Source organism: Aegilops tauschii, chromosome 5 (genome assembly GCF_002575655.3).
Source record: "Aegilops tauschii subsp. strangulata cultivar AL8/78 chromosome 5, Aet v6.0, whole genome shotgun sequence".
NCBI classification, from domain to species: Eukaryota; Viridiplantae; Streptophyta; class Magnoliopsida; order Poales; family Poaceae; genus Aegilops; species Aegilops tauschii.
The window spans coordinates 411,367,970-411,379,015 of NC_053039.3; the positions used below are offsets into that span (position 1 = coordinate 411,367,970).

The window sequence follows — 11,046 nt, forward strand, 5'->3', positions numbered from 1 at the left end:
AAAATAGTCCAAGGAGTGATTTCCACAATGAGAATGTACCTCTAGTTCTTCCTGTTTTTTAGGTCATTGTTTACCTAAGGCTCTAAACAAAGAACAAAGTGCATTACGAGCCAACCTTCCGCGTAAGAAGATATAAGATATGACAAAGAGCATCAGGTAGAAGTTAGAGATTTTTTGCCATCTCAGCTCTTTGGAATGACTAAAACTGATCATCCAGGTTGTGTGAGGCGACAACAGATTAACGGAAACTCTGCCTGTGCAGATAAGGCAAATAAATACCCTCCTGCACCTTATCATCTTCATTGCCCCTCTCTAGCTACACATATCAACCTCATCACATGTGTATACGTTTGTATCTCTGCAAAAACTCTACTAATTTCCGACACATATACCTATTTGACAGCTTGAATTTATACATATTTTGTACATGGAGACCGACAATGCACATCTGATAGATCGTAGAGATAAGGTAGACATATACAGCTTGAAAGTAGTTACTGTTTTTCTAGTTACTATTCTTCTCTGAGATATTGGAGACGAACAAATTGCAACGATGGCACCAGATCTAAACTACAGAAGATTAACACCGATCTAGAGATGCCTTTAGATAATGACTAGTTAGCAGGAGCAGGTGGAACGCTATTAACAGTTTAACCTCTTCGAGTGATTGATCAAATCAAACTCGACGATTCTTACCGCAACTGGCTTGAGCTTTAGCATGTAGTTTGGGTAATTTGGCTGGCCTAGGTTTGTAAATAGTGAAGCTATGTACTTTATTCCTTTCATTCTCTATTAATATATCATATGTCGCTCTCCGGCATGTTTCCAAAAAAATACAAAGTGTCCTGTTTTGTGTCCCGGTTCAGGGCACTAAGCCTGTTTGGTACACATTTCTCCTATTAATATACCACATGCAGTCCTTCTGCATGGTTCGCGGAAAAGATTGACGCCAATAGAGAAACATGAGTGGACACAACGATGTCGTCATCCACAGAATCCATCAACTCGGCCTTAGCATGCACTAGTAGAAAAAGAGGCTTCCATACGCCCCCATTAGTCCCCAAAATAATCGAACCGCGACCAAAGGGGTCTTTAGTCGCGGTTCGGGAGGAGACCCGCGACCAACTATCTGGGCCCAGCGCGTGCTGGCGGACGGGAGGGGCTTTAGTCCCGGTTGGCCTGGCCAACCGGGACTAAAGGTCCTCAGGCTGGCCCGAAGGCCTTTAGTCGCGGTTGGCCAGGCCAAGACCTTTAGTCCCGGTTGGTCTGGCCAACCGCGACTAATGGCCCGAACCTTTAGTCGCGGTTGGCCAGACCAACCGGGACTAAAGGTCTAACCTTTAGTCCCGGCTGGTCTGGCCAACCGTGACTAAAGGGGTTTGAGGCCTCATTTTCAAACTCTACGCCCCCCCCCCGATCGCCTTTTCAGTTTTAGAAAAAATAAAAGAAAATGATGGAAATGTCAAAAAAATAAAATAAAATAAGTTTCCCATGTGATATGTGTTCTAGTTGTTGGGAAAATTAACAAATATGAATTTCGACTTTATTTGTAAAATCTCTCTGGAAATTCTTAAAATGGGCATAACTTTTGCATACGAACTCGGATGAAAAAGTTTTTTATATGAAAAATCATCTACTCGAAAAGTTACATCCGAATTTAACCGGGGGAACCCCGTTAAACATTTTTAGAATCCTCAAAAACCTAACAGAAAAAAAGATACGGGGCTTTTAAGATCTGGAGAGGCAAAAAAATTCAAAAAATTTCAAATTGTGGTCAAACTGTGGTCAAACAATGGTCAAACTAATTATTCTAGAATATTAGTGTTACTAAATAATTATTTCATTTTTTTAAATTTTGGTCAAATCTGGTCAAACTGTGGTCAAACTGTGGTCAAACAATGGTCAAACTAATTATTCCAGAAATATTAGTGTTACTAAATAATTATTGTTTTTTAAAACAATAGTTTCAAACTCAAACAGTGAAATGTGTCACTTCATGCTCAAGCTAAATTCCTGAGGGTTAATAGAATTGACATCCTACTATTGTCAGGAAAACAACAAGTGCAGACTTGGAAACGAGGGAGAATAGAACCCGGAAGTTAAGCGTGCTCAGGCTGGAGTAGTGAGAGGATGGGTGACCGTCCGGGAAGTTAGATGATTTGGAATGATGAGGGGTGATTAGAAATTAGAGGATAAATTGAGCAGTGATGAGGGGTGGCAGTGATGAGGGGTGGTGATTAGGGATTAGAGGTTAAAATAATTCAGAAATTTGAAAATCAAAAAAATTAAAAAAATTCGCAAAAAAACCAAGTTTAAACCTGCGGAGGAGGCCTTTAGTCCCGGTTAGCCACGAGAACCGGGACTAAAGGACGGGCCTTTAGTCCCGGTCAGCCACAAGAACCGGGACTAAAGCCTTTAGTCGCGGTTCGTAAGAGGCGCGACTAAGGGGGGGGGGGGGGGTTTAGTCGCGCATATTTAGTCCCGGTTGCACAGTCGGGACTAAAGGCCTTTGCGAACCGGGACTAAAGGACCAGTGATGGTTGCATTTCAAATGTGCAAATTCTCACAGAATCCATCAACTCGGCCTTAGCATGGTTGCATTTCAAATGTGCAAATTCTCCTACGGTGAGAGTGGGAGTGCAAGAGCATTCCCCTTAGTTCAAGTCCACCTTCGGGCGAGATAGGTGTGTTTCATTTCAGTTGCATGCAGTTCATCTGCGAAGGAGCATTCCGGTGATCCTCTAGCATTTTTTCATCGTCTTTCTATCGTACACTGCGTCTGATATGTTTTAATTGCACCTACGAGAACTTCACATACATTTCGCATCGCATGTGACTTCATATACAATTTCAAGTATATATGTCACCTTTCCGGTCGATCAATTTATTCCGCACGAGCCCCATCGCGCCAGATCCGCCGCCACGGCTGGGCCCGCGCGACCTACCACCAGCCATGCCGCCGGCCACGCGGCCACCACCCAGCGCCAGGCGACGTCGCGCCGCGGCGCCCGGCACCCACGCCGCACCCCCAGCCGAAGAGAAGAGCCCACGACGCTCCTCTGCACGCGGGGAACTAGAAGGTCCCGCCGCCGCCGGCCCGGGCGAGCTTTGCCCGGCCAGGCCCTCTGGCGGCGGCGGGGAAGGAGGAGGGAGGAGGGAGTACTTGGGGGCGGCCGCGCCGGAAGCCCTCCCCGCCGCCGTGCGGGGGCGGCGTGGGAGGGAGAGGGGAGGTCGGGAGGGAGAGCCCTCTGTTTTACATATATCTAAACTTTCCTATTGTGGGGAACTCTTGTTGAAACTTAAGCACCATTCCTAACGGGGTTAAGCAGCGTAAAAACAGTCATTCAAACCATCTAAAATAATTTGTTTTAAAATAAACAATCCAAATGGGTGTATGGTTCCGTTCCTAGTTTCCCACCCATGCAAAATGCATGCAGAATGGACACTAGCCGACCAACAACAAAAGGGAAGTGAACAGAGCTAAATAAGGCCGTCTTTCGTGCATGAGGTTCAAGGTCGCACTATAAGGATACCCTTATAAAGCAACACAAGTTGTACAACATTTTGACTGTATGTTGTAAAATTCACAGTAGATACGCATATTGGAGTTGTAGCATATGCGTTGCAGATTTGCAGCTCATGACGCTATCGTGGTACATATGGAAAAAAAGAAATAAACGGAGGAAAGGAGAAAGAGGCGCAAGAAACAGAGCCCCTATTCTCCCCTCATCTCCCTCAAATCGCCGCCACCCACCGCCTCGTCTCCCTCCTCTGATCCACCTCGTCGCGGGCCTTCCCCCTCCACTCCTCCCACCTTGCAGCTCCGGAGGTTGCTGGACCTGCCTCATCCCCCACCCACCCATCCCCTCTCATATCCCATCTCTCTCTTCACGTGGCTCCCCGCTGCGCCACCTGCGGCGGCTGATTCAGGCGACGTCCGGCGAATCCCACCATCTTGAAGCATAGCCTGAGATTCCCTTGCATCACGGCGCCCTTCCATCCGGCTAGATCCGGCGCTCGCGGCCACCAAAGCCCACCCGCGACCCTCCCCCATGGCTAGGGTTTCCGTCATGGGCTCTGGCGCCGGTGGCCATGTCGTGATCCTCTCGTCCGGTGAGTGCATGCCCTCCCCTGGCTTCGTGCTCTCTCCCTCTCCCACCTTTCTCTAACATCTGTGTTTCTCTTCTCCTATAGACGTGCAGGGATGAACGACCAGTGGATAGCCTTGCCGCTACTCGGAATGAAGCAGCCATGGAGCTTCCTCCTCCTTCTCCTCTGGTTTCAGGTGCGTTTGGTCCACTCCTCCTCTCTGCTCCCAAGTCCTCGATCTGCCGCAGTTAAGACTGGTGCTTCGTAACTCCCTCATTGCGTTGCTTAGTCACTAGACACACCCAGCTAGGTTTTCTTTGGTTCATTCATATGGTTCGTCTTCATCGCCATGGATGTGCCCTCACAACCAAACGGACCAACATAGCTTCATGGATATTATTTAACCCAGGTAAGGATAAAACTGTGAATCTAAGTAGGACGCACCGACATTAAAGCACCAATATAGCGTCAGCATGCTTAAGTTCTGCACAGCGCGCGCATGTGGGGATTGTACGATAGATCAATGTCGTGCATTAAGCCTGCCAGTCACACTTCGCGCTTATCTTCACTGTAGTTAGTCTGACGAATTCCTATAATCTAATTAGTAATTAGGTGTGGACACCTATGTTCTGTTTTTTTCTGTTCAAGGGAGCAGAATCTTCCGATTTGGCCTTCCGTAAGGACCAAATTAACAACAATAGCGAGGAATATTAGGAGTTAATCCACTGCTACATATATTTCATTACTGTCATAGTTGGTATAATCATATTTTATAGTAGAAATATTTAGCATAGATGTCAACACGGGCACAGATATGTCAAATCCACATGTATTTGCATGAGTACTACTTTTTTCTATGTCTGAAGTCTGAACGAATTAAGTAACGGCTAATGATTTCAGCGAAAGAACTCTTTTTTTTCTTGGTGTATCCGCATATTGCACCATTTTGTTGTATGAGAGGCACTATTACAGCCTCCATATTAATTCAAGAAGAGAGTTACAAAGAATCATTGGATGTGCTAGGCAATGAAATGTAAGGCATTACATTGTAGATTGGTTCGAGAGAGTCGGTTCAGTACTATAGGCCTGTGCGTGACAAAAGAAATATATTAATCCAAGTGGACATTGTTTTCCTGCAAAAACGAGCCAGATCCATCTGGGATGTGACAACGAAGTGCTGAGCAAAGAAGTGGCTTGGTGGGGATGGCATGCTTGATTTGCTCTACTGTAAATTATCATGTGCCTTCTCTCCTTTTACTTACTAATTCTCTCCCTGAAGCTGGAAAGAGACCGTGACATGCAAATTTGATCTTGTGAACCTAAAAAAATTATGTTTTCTTTCTAAATGTCCCAGCAGAAGCTAAGATTTAGCTTCACTGATGTAAATAATTCATAAGAGGTTTGCATCATTCCTTTTTATTTATGTACGTTATCGATAATGGTGCTGCTTATGCACATATTCAGGTTGCAGTCAATATTCATCGTAAGCAGAAGTTTTTTTTTTTGAAGAGCTATCTTTTGAGCACATGTTCAGGTTCGTTTGATATCTAAGCAAGGATAAAACTGATGGTTACTACCTGATATGTCTTTCTCTAAAAAAATAAAAGTATTTGATACTCTACCTTAATTATACATTAAAATTTAACAAGCATGGGAAAGTCTGAACGTCACATTTGTAGATTCTCACTTTTTAGCTTAAGATCAAGATTCCACAAGGCTAATTGATCTGTTAAATTGTATTCAGTTCTGGTGTGGAAACTCATTTACAAAAAATGTGTATTTTATACTTTTAGTTCCAATTGTCAATACTAGAAAGAGAACGCCGAGTTTGATCTTCAATCAAAATGAGTAACTGGAGCATCAGGCTCTTTTAACTAAAACATACATTAAGGTAATCATATATGTTATACTACATCATTTGTTCAGATGTCATACTTTAAGCTAATGACCCCTGTTTTCTTTGCTACACAAAACTATAAATCGTTCCCATCTGATTTATTAAACTTCTATTCCATCATATAATGAAGCTTATATTTTCAAAAGCTGTAGGTTTGTTCCAAAGCGTGGTGAGCACCTGTAGGTTTGTATGTTTCGTGTTGGATGAGTCAAACCAACTAGAGCTATATGTTTTGGTTTGGTTTTAGATGACTAAAACCGTTTTGGTTCAGTTTGCTAACTAACTGGAGAACATAAGAGAAGTGGTACTGTCACTCACATTGCCCTTGAATGCACATCAGCACTTAGTCTATTGTCCATATAATTTTACTGAGCCATGTTGTTCTGCAGGATGTGTCGTATATTGTGGCAATGTGATTAGTCATCAATAACAACTACACTCATGCTGGTATCTTATCATAATCACATCTCAATAGTTTTCAAACTATAGTGCTAGCTTGTTCATTTGTTTCTTACTTATTATTTGCTATTGGACTTCTTATTTTCTCTTGCTACAATTGTAAGTTGTGATACTAAATTCAAACTTGAGGGTGCTAAAATCACAAATGTATTCTGGGCAGTGCATGTCGATATGGCACTTGTGAAATTTAGTATGAAGTCGCAAAAACTGCAATACTCTCGGTAATGCAGAAAATACAAAGATTGCATTGCCTTCAACCTTAGTACATGTGTAATATCCTGCCTCTATCGTCAATGCATTGTGTGTTAACTGTTCATTTTGTTATTTTCTTTGTAGATTCAAAAGATATGTGGATGATTATATGGGTGCATGGCAAGTATAGAGCAATGATAATGACGATGTTCCGGTTCATGATGAAGATGATGGATGCTTTCAGTTTTGATTATGTAGTAGGGATGTTGTTCCTGTTGGATGATGTTCCTCGACGAAGTTTTAGTTAAGGTGTAGGGATGTTGATTGATGCTTTCAGTTTGATCTTCGTTGTCAAGAAATTATTTAGATTATGCATCACATTTGGATGATGTTCCTCCTGTAATACCAACTATCGTAATCTGACAGTTTTATTCAAATATGGGTCCTTCCTCTTGCAAGTATATTCTCTTTTTCTTCCTTACTTCATATACATAATTATCATCATTATGTTGAGCATTAATTTAATTTCTGGCAATAAATAAATGTATATATAAAATATTATTCACATTATATATGTAAAAATAGCTGAAGCATTGCAGATTCTCTGTTGCCAAGTAATGAGATTTGTATTCCAGTACATTAACCACCAACATATATAAGGTGTTATAAAATCGGTTTTATTTGTTGTACTCTTGCAACGGTCCCTTTTACCAATGGCCGTATAAGTGTTGCATTATGCGCTAGCAACACCGGATAAGGCAACGCATCCCAAACCGTTGGTAAAGACACGAGCAACACATATATGGACTTTTAGATACGGAAAAGAGCATTGCTATAGGTGGGGTCCTGTTGTAGTGTCGATAATATGGTGTATCAGTTAATTGAAAAGTCAAACCTCTTTAAGATTGGTCAAATTCGTAGAGAAATGATCAATATCCATAATATTAAATCGGCATCAATCTCATCAATAGATTGCTGCTGGTTGATTTAAAAAACCGTGAACCAGATTCAAAATTGAATACCTCAATGGAATGGAAGAGCTCAAAAATCATAGATCATAGTGAATTAGAAGAATTGAATAAGAGAGCTCGTTAGAAAATTGTTAACCCAGTCAAAATCGAACGACTTAATTCCAAATTAAAGACCTCAGTTGATTGTGAGGCCTCTAAAATTAGGGTACATAGTCTATTAGATGATTTCAAATATCTATCGAAACTTTCCTTTTGCGGGGAACTCTTGTTGAAACTTAAGTATACCTTTCCTAAAGAGGTTATTAAGCTACACAGGAGTAGGTGGCGTGGCAGCGTAAAAACAATCGATCAAACCTCTCCCCTGGGTCGCCCCCGCGCGGCGACCAGGGGGAACCCTAGCGCCGCCAAGCCCTCGGCTCCTTCTCCCACCTCTCCCGCCCGCCGCCGCCGGGCAAAGCCCGGTTGGCGTCGGCGGCGGCGGCGGGATCTCTCCTCCCCGCAGCGGCCGGACCTGGCGCGGGTGGCGTTCGGCGGCGGTTGGCGGTGCGTTGGCGACGGGGCGCGCCGGCGAGGACTCAGGGGGCGACGGCAGGAGCTGCTTCCCCCGGTGGTCGCGTGGGGGGGCGTTCGGGGCGCTCCTATGGTGGTCGTGGTCGATCTGTTTCAGATCTGACCGCTGGTGCTTCAGGGGGTGCGGGGGATCTTGGGGCGGCGGCCTCGATCGGTGGCGCGCGGTGCAGCCTGCCTGGCGGGCGGCACCCGCGGTGCAAACGGGGGGCCTTCCACGACTGCGTGGGCGGCATGAAGGCGGCGGCGCTACGGCGGCTCCTCGATGGCCGACCGGAGTTCCATGAGAGGCGTCGTCTCCGACTCGATCTACTCTGGTTCGTGCTGGCTACGGTAGCGACTACGGTCGACGCCAATACTGCCTGGATGGATCTGGCGGGTGGGCATGGATCCGGGGGAAACTCCAGGCCGGCGTGGTGGCCGCACCAAAGTCGACGCCCTCGGCGCCGATTCCCTTCTTGGAGGCTTCGGTGTGGATCATACGCCCCCACCTCTGCCATGAGCGCAGGCGAAAGCCTCTGTTCCTCTGTTTGGGCGACGATGGCACTTTGGTGTCGTGTTCCTTCCTGAAGGCGTCGGCCGAGGACTGCTCATGGTGGTGGAGTTGCTAGTAGTTCGGAGTCGACGCGAGATGGCATGTACGTGGAGCGGTGTGGCATCAACAGTATCATCGACGGTGGGTCTCGGCGGCATGGCGCAGTGGAGACTCGGCGTCCGATGCGCGGAGATGGACTCGCGCAGGAGGAGGAAGCTTTCTGGCGTCGTGGTGGCGTCGACGGTAGCTAGACCGTGCAAGGTAGATGCAGCAGTACAGCTTTGAAGATGGATTGATGGCAAGTGGCTGCGGCGGCCTCATACCCGGCAGGCGTCCTGGTTGAGGAGCACGCCGGACTGGTGGGTGCCCATACCCGGCAGGCGTCCTAGTTGGGACCTCAGGTCTTAGATGTTAGGTCTGGCTGCGATGTCTGTTTGGTGTTAGGCCTAGACTATCAGCGCTCCTTCATCAATTGGATAGGTGTAGCGACAGTTGTTGCTTAGACGGTGGCTTTAGTTTTACTGTTGTATGACTTTGTAAGGTCTTATGAGAATAATTAATAAAGTGGCCGTATGCATCACCCAGATGCAGAGGCCGGGGGTCATCCACCTTTTCAAAAAAAAAACCATCTATAAGAATAATAATAAAAAAAGGAAGATGGGGTGTGGTTCCATTCTGCAAAATGCATGCAGAATGGACACTAGCCGGCCAACAACAAAAGGGGGATGAAACACATCCAAATAATGTTGTATTCGTGCGTTGGGCACATCAAGGTCGAGAATGGTAATTTTGTTTGCATATACGTACTTTAGTTATCTAAAAGCTCTTATATTTTTTAGTGATTTAAAAGCTTTTATATTTCTTTATAGAGGGAGTACATGTTTTGATACTGAGATTAGTTGGAAATAAAAATGGAAATACCATGAACCTCATGCCAAGATCGTGTACTGCTTCTAGAAATGACAAAAGGGGAAAGTGTGTGCTTCAGGTGAAGGTGATAAACGAGCCTTGCTACAAGTTTGATCCTGTTCTGGGACCATGCATGCACCGTGTTCCTATCCTAGTCAAAGAGCCAACCCATCTGTTGGGCATGCCTAGTTGCCTACCAAAACACAAACTAAGTGTGAGCCGTTTTCTGGTGAACTTGGCACCGACTGATGCCTATATAAATCGATACCCTGCACCTTTCTCGGTCGTCTAGCTAGCTCGTTAGAGATTGAACATGGATATATGGTTGTTGCTTTAAAGATTTGTTGAAATACCATGGGATGTTGGAGGTAAACTAACCACACCGATGGCGATTGACAAGTGGTGCAGAGCCTGATCGCTCTACCAGCACCACGCCACGATTGCTGGTGAGCAGCACCCTTTGAAGGGGAAGCTGAACGACGATGAGTGAAGAGTGGGAACAAGAGTGCGCCGGTAGACCAGGGTCGAGTTAAATTATGTGTATGGGGGTGTGGGTAAGAGTAGTTGGACTTGCATGTGACAAAGACCTGTGTAATCGGGTAACACAGCCTGAAGCTGAACGTTGTACTCGTCCAGCTATCCAGCTAAGAAATGAAGGAGCAACTCGGGAAGTGCCTATCTGAGCCCGAGCACATATGTGCTCTTTATCGCCATCGTTTGCTCAATTTGAACCGCTTTTTGTATATAACGTTGTATAGCAATCTGTATTTCTTGTAAAGCCTGTCATCTGGTCCACCTTTGTCGGTTCATAAATGCAACGGCCAGCGTTACACACAGAGAACCACTCACGATATGGGCCACGGCTCGGTTACCACCTAGCCTAACGCCGTCCACATATTTACTGCCCCAAACTCCCATCCCACCAATCCCTTCCCTCCAAGACCCCCTAAAAGAATCCATTCCCTCCAAGATTCCTCTTCATCCTCATCGGTAAAAAATAAATCATGCTCCGACTTCGTTATATAACGGTTCACCATACGTGTTTGCTACGGGAATCACAAACTTCAACACAAGTATTCCTCCAATTCACAATTACTCGCTAGCATCACTCTAATATCACCATCTTTATATCGTAGACTGGGCAACTTGTGGCAGAGAGGATGGACCTGAAATGTTAAGCAGTACAAGACCAGATGGTCCTAATAGATAATTAAGGTACAATTGATGTGTTAATTGAACATGTGATGTGAATTTAGCTTCTGCTACATGTTTATTTATTTTTACCATGTCAACATTTTGCTATAATCATGCCTCCTGTCATCATGCTTTGAGGTATCAATCTGAGACTGGATATTCAGCCTGTCAAGTAACATAGTTTAGATTCCCCTTGTTGATGTTTGATCATGTGTGAAGTCTCCTTCATCCTC

General features: G+C 45.1%; 1 long non-coding RNA gene across 2 annotated transcripts; it reads left to right on the forward strand.

Moving 5' to 3' along the window:
- Positions 1 to 3,454: 3,454 nt before the first annotated feature.
- On the forward strand, positions 3,455 to 7,074 carry LOC123494177 (uncharacterized). 2 transcript variants are annotated; one of them, XR_012185065.1, is made up of 4 exons: positions 3,455 to 4,113; positions 4,195 to 4,285; positions 5,554 to 6,433; positions 6,782 to 7,074. It is a non-coding gene; the product is annotated as an uncharacterized lncRNA (long non-coding RNA). The 2 variants fall into 2 exon arrangements; XR_006664403.2 differs by lacking the exon at positions 5,554 to 6,433 and having other exon boundaries at positions 3,459 to 4,113.
- The last annotated feature ends 3,972 nt before the right edge of the window (positions 7,075 to 11,046 follow it).